This window comes from Etheostoma spectabile, chromosome 15, assembly GCF_008692095.1.
Source record: "Etheostoma spectabile isolate EspeVRDwgs_2016 chromosome 15, UIUC_Espe_1.0, whole genome shotgun sequence".
Lineage (NCBI taxonomy): Eukaryota > Metazoa > Chordata > Actinopteri > Perciformes > Percidae > Etheostoma > Etheostoma spectabile.
In genome coordinates this window covers 3095620-3102801 of record NC_045747.1, presented here as the reverse complement: position 1 = coordinate 3102801, position 7182 = coordinate 3095620, and the positions used below count along the sequence as shown (strand labels likewise).

Below are 7182 nucleotides of genomic sequence, written 5' to 3'. Positions count from 1 at the left end.
ACACACACACACACACACACACACACACTCCCATTCACTTGTACTTGTCACAACAAGTTCACAACTCCCTTGTTATAACAGCTCTGACTTGCTACGTGCTACATTGCAGTAGCACGCATAGAGACTACACACACAAACATAACCCCAGAGTGACCATCCAGTGACCCTGTCACTGACCTCACAGTGTCAATGTGCATTAACTTGCCTTGGAGAAGCATTGCATAATGTATATTATATGTTTTAAGTGTTTGTGTAGACATGTGTGTGAGTGAGATTTGTTAGTGCATCTTTTATGTGGAGGCTGAACATAATACGCATTGGAATCAATTACTGTGTAGATAAAGTGCAACAGTAACGTAGGAGTGAGTGTTATTCAGTGAGCAGAACTCTGTAACATCAGTCCTTCCCCTGACCATCAAGCTCTGTAGAGGAAAAGTGTGTGTGTGTATGTGGATGTCAGGAAGAAAAAGCTTTTCTCATTCACTAACAGAGCTCGTGAGAATAAAAAATGATCAATACTATGGCCTTTGTTGTTGCCACCTGAAGGAAAGCTGCTCCACCCTTGGGGAATACAGTTCATCTCACATACTGCATAGTAATCCAAAGATACATAGTCTGGATGGAAGACAGTTCATATACGGGATAGGTCCGTGCCACCCCGATGTCCCTCACCTTCTGCTTTCTTTGTGTTTATGTTTAGGTTTGGGGGTGGCAGTAGCTCAGTCCGTAGGGAGTTGGGTTGGGAATCGGAGGAGTGTGGGCTGGTAGCTGGAGAGATGCCAGTCCACCTTCTTGGCACTGCCAATATGCTATTGAGCAAGGCGGAACCCCCCTCAACCGCTCAGGACACCTGTTCAGCAGTCGCAGCCCACTGACTCTGAACCTCTCCATTAGTGCATGTAAAAGGACTTGAGAATGTGTGTGTATTTCAGGCCTGTGTATAGTGTATAATAAAAACAGAGTGTAAATTGTAAATTCCACATAGGGGATCAATACAGAGTATGAATTAGTATTAAATAAATTACTCAGGTCCAAACAGCAACCAGAACTTCTGAGCTAGGAAGCTAATGTTACATGATGAAAATGGCAAGTTTTGAAGGTAATTTGGATTCTGCATCAAGACAAACCTGCTTGGTTATTTTAGGGAATGATTGTAAAGATTTACAAAGAATGGTCGACGCCTGCAAGCTAGTTCAGGCAGTCATCTCGAGCGGCACTGCTGTACATACACGTGACATGCCTCACACTTCGTATAATTTACCAAACACACATCTCAATTTGTCGGTCTCTTTAAGCTGCACTATTTCCCCATCTCCGCCTTGCCAATGCTGGCCTTGCACCTGTATCGCTGCCTGCTTTCAGGCATTTACTAACTCAGATGTTTTGGGACACATTGGCGGGGAATTGCAATGGACAAAATACACACAGTGATACATTGGTAAGAGCACAATACATTTAACCATGCATCCAGTTAAATTTAATAGCTCACGTTACTTTGTTCAATTTTTATTTATAGTATCAAATCATAACAAGTTATCTCCAGACAGAGTAGGTCTAGACCAAACTCTATAATTTATAAAGTCCCAACAATTCTAGTAACCCCCCCCATGCAAATACTCCACCGAAAGAGTTCCTTCCCGAGACCATTTGGCAGAGCCACTATTACTGCGACAGGAGTTAGGCGGTGCCCAAGAAGATTGTGATTACTTTAAAGAAATACAAATAACTCAGAGCGTTTTCTTTTTTTCCCATTAGTGTATGTGTGAGGGTGGCAGACCCTCCTCCACAGCGCAGTAGAGATAGGTCTGGCAATGCAGGACTCAAGATTCTTAACTCTGCACTTCTGTCATCTCACAGAGCATAAAGAGATGAAGGGAACGCAGATCCGATAAGATGATAAGTGCAAGAGGAAGCAGGAAACAAAGGGAGTGAATGGCAGAAGTTGTGTTTGAGGTCATTCCTCCAATCCCCGCGCCAGGCTTTGATTTATCATTCATTCGTTGTCGTTGTCTTCCTAGCCTGCTTGGCAACATTAATAGAAGCTGCCAAGAGTATTCCCCCCCTTATCTCAAATCACATCACACAAACCCGCAGAGACAGACACACAAACCCGCACGCAGAGGATTGCGGGTTGGAGTAGTTGCTGAACTGCGCATATTGATAAATGCTGTTGATGTGGAATCAGAGGTGACAGATGAAGCAGGTGAGGAGGGGAGCAGGGAGATGGGGCAAGGGAGACAAGGAGAAAGACAGGGGGAGTAATTAGGAAAGGCATGTGGGAAGGAGACGGGAGAGATGAGACGGAGAGCAGAGAGTGGAAAGGTGGAATGAAATGATATCTCCTTTAATATCGCCTCCTCATTTTTGCTGTTGTTCTTTTTATACACAATAGCACTAGCATTAGGTGGGGGGGGCAACATGCCGCAAAGGGTTGCAGGTTAGAATCAAACCGAGGCCGATGTGGTAAGGGTGAACCTAGGTACACGTGGCAATGGCGCACACTCAACAGGGTGCTACAACTCGTGGTTTTAAGTGAAATATCTCTACAACGTTTGGATGGATTGTCATGACATTTGCTACAGACATTCATGTTCTTCCCAGGATGAACTGCAATCAGGTGGTCCTTTAACTTTTAAATCTTGCACCATCATCAGGTCAAATGCTTAACACCAGCATGTTAGCATTTAGGCCAGAACCGGGCACTGTCCAGCGGGGACGTCGTCTTACAGAGGTAACATCCCGTGCCAGTGTACAGGAATGGGTTCCTTCTTTTTTCTTTCTGTCCTTCTGGGAGAAACATCTGTGTTTCTCTCTCTCAGCTGGGCGCTGCCATCTGTCAGTTTCATCATGGGCTCTGATGGTTTTCTCATTATTCTCATTTCATCATCACGCCATTCTCTATTCAGGTGAGACGAGTCGAGATCAGACGCTGTGCGTCAATGGACAGGTGTCTCTTTGAATCTCAGGTACCGAATTCTTCATATCATTTAGTAGTGAGCATAGTGATTGATCTACCCTGCAAGTGAGTTCAAAATTCAAAAGCGTTGCACATTTTAAAAACCCACTCTCCCATCAACTTTTACTTCTTGAAGAAGTACTTTGGAAAGAACCTTTGCATGTTTTCATAAGCCCACAAATATTGTTTTAGTTACTTGTAGGCAGTGGTGGATGAAGTATTTAGATCACTAAGTAAAAATACTAATACCACACTACAGAAATACTCTGTTACAAGTAAAAGTTGTTCATTGAAAATGTTACTTGAGTAAAACTATGTAAGTATAATCAGGAAAATGTACTCAAAGTATCAAAAGTAAAAGTATTCAATGCAACAAAAAAAACTGACACTTTACAAACTGGAAACAGAAAACGGTTCTGTCAATGAACTAAGTGGTTAATCATCTAATCATTTCAGCTGGACGTGTAGGCCGTTATATGTTGTTGGGTAGTTTAATTTATAATAAAAACACTGTATTTTATAAAGTACATGTGATCTGTGTGCAAAAATCTTAATTTGTAATGTAACCAATACCTACAGTTGTCAGGTTGATGTAGTGGAGTAAAAAGTACAATATTTCTCTCTAAAATGTAGTGGAGTAGAAGTAGAAAGTAGCATGAAAAGAAAAGACTCAAGTACAAGTACCTCAACTTTGTACTTAAGGCCTAATTGGGAACCACTACTAACAAATTGGTTTTTAACTGGCAGGTCCAAGGCCCCCATCTTGCAACGGTGGAAATGTCTTTGCTATTTTAATGCGCCCATCTTAGTGCCCATGGGCGTGCTGGTCTTACAGGGAGGTGTGTTCAGGTGCATTCTTGGCGTATTACTATCTTGAGGCAGCGGGAAGTGATCGCGCTATTGACCAAAAAAAACCTGGTCTAAAGTCAACAGCGCATGTCATTGTTTCTTTAACAGCGCATTAGTAAAATGCTCCTAGGCTTATGCACAGTGCGTGCACACTATGCTTGTTACACACACACACACACACACACACACACACACAGTGAAGCGCAGCAGCACAAACACACATGGACGCTTCTTTCCGCCGTTAAACTAGCAAAAGTAGATTTGGACACGCCCTTAAGAAAACGCTCCTGCGCCATGCGCTTCACGCCGTGTGCTCAGATCGTTAAAATAGGGCCCTAAGTGATCTGAGAGCAACAATCACAAGTGATCCAGACCTGTCACCTCCTCATGTGACGGTCATCAGGTTGAAATGAAAGATTTACAACACATTTGTGCAGTTAAGAGAGTTTGGTAAGACACTTCCCCACATGTCCTTTGTATTGGTTTTTTTGGGCCTCATCCTCTTCTCCATTTGCTTTGTTCCTCTATTTTCTTTTGTGTTTTTAAATTGCATTTCCCCTCATTTGTCTGTGTCCCTGCAACAACCTCATCTATCTCGCTGCCTCTCCATCCATCTCCACCCTCTCATTTGGCTGTCCTTCCCTGACTCTCTTTCAATTCTTCCCATCTCCAAATACCCTTATATTAATTTTACGCTTTAATTTTATCTTAGCAACACATATCTATGTGGTTGCTTTTTCCTCCTCTTCTGGCACATTTTGCATCCCCTTTATCTCACCATTGAATGCTTGACACTGCCCCCCCCCTCCAATTTTTGTTTTATCTCTCTTCCTCCATTCCTGTGTGCCTCCATCCTTCTGGCAGGATCAGTTGGCCGCAGCAAAGGGGCTCTTGTGCTCCAGGTGGGGTGCATTAAATTATAACCACAGGAGAATGAGGATGTTTCTCACACACACACACACACACACACACACACACACACACACACACACACACACACACACACACACACACACACACACACACACACCAGCCAATGGATCCATCATTGCTCCCACTGTGCCAAGCATTTCTCCTATTTTCTTTTCTCTCTTTCCAGGAAAACTACCTGTTATGTTTTGCCAGTCAGCCTTTGCTAGAATGCCTGATCAGATTATAGTGTTGTCAGACTGTGACTAATAAATAGGCTTATATTGTTTATAACTATATATAGTTAGTCGGTCAATGTTTCACATAAATATGCCCAGAAACACACTCACGAACAAGTGCGGTCCAGTCTGTTTGAGGTCTGTCTTCCAGATTTGTCTCCACGTGACAAATGCTGTATCCCATGCCATGTCCTCGTCCACTGGCTCCTCTTCCAAGCCATTACTTTCTCCTCCTCTCCTCTCTTTTCTCATTGCAAAGGGATTAATTCATCTAGCCGATTAAATAGACAGCAGCATCAATAGTTCTTAAGACTGCGCTAACGTAATTTTGCCTCTAGGCTCCATTAGGTATAAGAATGCTATTATAACTTGCTGAGAGACAAGAGAATCATTTTACCTCAATGGGAGTTTGTGAATGGAAGTCTTCTTTCAAGGCAGAAATCATTAAGACATTTGCAACAGCCCAGGAGAATTTCGAAATGAATTATGTATTGATATTTGTGTAAGCCTGACTTGAGGGGCAGATTTGTGCGGTTTCTGCATTTATCACAAAATGGAAATATCTCCATTGTTAAGAAGTTCAATCATGCAAAGTAGATAAAAGGTTTTGAAATGCAGCAAACAATGTTGCTCATTTATCTAGCCTCCACCTCTGCTGCATGATAGTTTTACTCTTAACAGTGTCTAGATTATAAAGTGTTATTGCATGGAATTATTTGTTACTCCTGAGAAAGTTATACTTAACTAGCTGGGCAAAGTGGCTTTCTTTCAGTCGTAGCATGTACTTAGGCCGGCATTTTTTCCAGGGACAAGAACACTGGTGAAATAAAACCATGTCTGAATGAAGGGAAACACTCTTCTTCTGCTCCACCAAGCAGAAAAGAGAACGGTTTTAGGATGTTGTGCGTGTCGAGCTGGCAGCCAAGGTTGAGAAACTGTATTCTTGGGAATATTACTCAAAATACACTTGTTGCATTTTCTGACCTGTAGTTCACTCCTCATCTCCTCCCCTGCATGTTTTAACAAAGGAAGGCAGTCAATCATAACTAGCGTGCCCACAAACCTGTTCTTATTGCTTGTTGGAGCTGTAGAAAAAGGTCTGAATGATGTGCTGCTGACCATGAGTCTCCGCAAATCCTGATGGTGGATCATAAAACTTTTTTTTTTATGAAGTTGGGTTTTAATTTAATCTTTTATACTCACATTATCCCTTCCAGGATCGCAGGTTGGCTGCAGCCCATCCCAGCATGCACTGAGCGAGAGGCAACTTATCCTGAACAGGATGCGAGTGTATCACAGGGCTGACACGTACAGTATAGACGGATAAAAACTACTCACACCTGCCAGCAATTAAAAGCCCCTAATTCATCTAACCTGCATGTTTTTGGACTGTGGAAGAAAAGCCACTCTGACACGAGGGATACCACTTACCGCTTTGCTAAACTATGTGTAGTCATCAGCCTTGCATATTGTTACCCTGTTTTGAATTTTAAATTGAAAACCAACACACTGAGAACCGTATGTGATAGCTTGTAGTTTGCTTCACCAACAGAATTCAAATGATGCACACGCCCTTGACTTAGATTGGGAAATGTCTGTTTGCAAGTGTTCTCTGTGATCAGAGTCACCGTCCTGCAGGCTGCACGTCAGTCAGGGTGATCACCCCTCCTCTGTCTCTTTACAGCACCCGCCTCATCCTTTTTACCGTCTTCTTCTCTTGTTTTATTCTTCAGCATGACCACGCACACACATAATTCATTCACAAACTCATTGTACAGCCTTACAGAACCGGTACTGTACATGTGCACACATGCCCACAAGTACAGTCAGACACACATACTGTACACGTACAAACAGTCCTGTGAATAACATAACAACTGACCGGAATTAAAGCACTGCCATATAATACAAAGTACATTTCAAACCGGAAGCAGGCCTTTTGAAACCAATGTCACACACACTGGAGCAGCTGTAACATCATACAATATACAGTATCTATGGTTTCCTTTCACGCTGATGGATTTATTGCATCCAAACTGAAAAGTTAAGCCAGGTGGAAGACCATCAAAGTGTAACTTTCAAGTTCACTTGCCACAGCACTGAGGCACTCACACGTTAACCTATTTCCTCTTTGAGTTACACCCTTTTAAATCTTTAAATACAGTTATTTGTGACTGGAGGTGCAGCATATAAAGGAGGCATTGTGTGTGTGTGTGTGTGTGTGTGTGT

General features: G+C 42.6%; 1 protein-coding gene across 1 annotated transcript in view; it reads right to left on the bottom strand.

The window, feature by feature from the left end:
• The window catches only part of pvalb6 (parvalbumin 6), a 43881-nt gene that overhangs the window by 22893 nt on the left and 13806 nt on the right, over positions 1-7182 (bottom strand).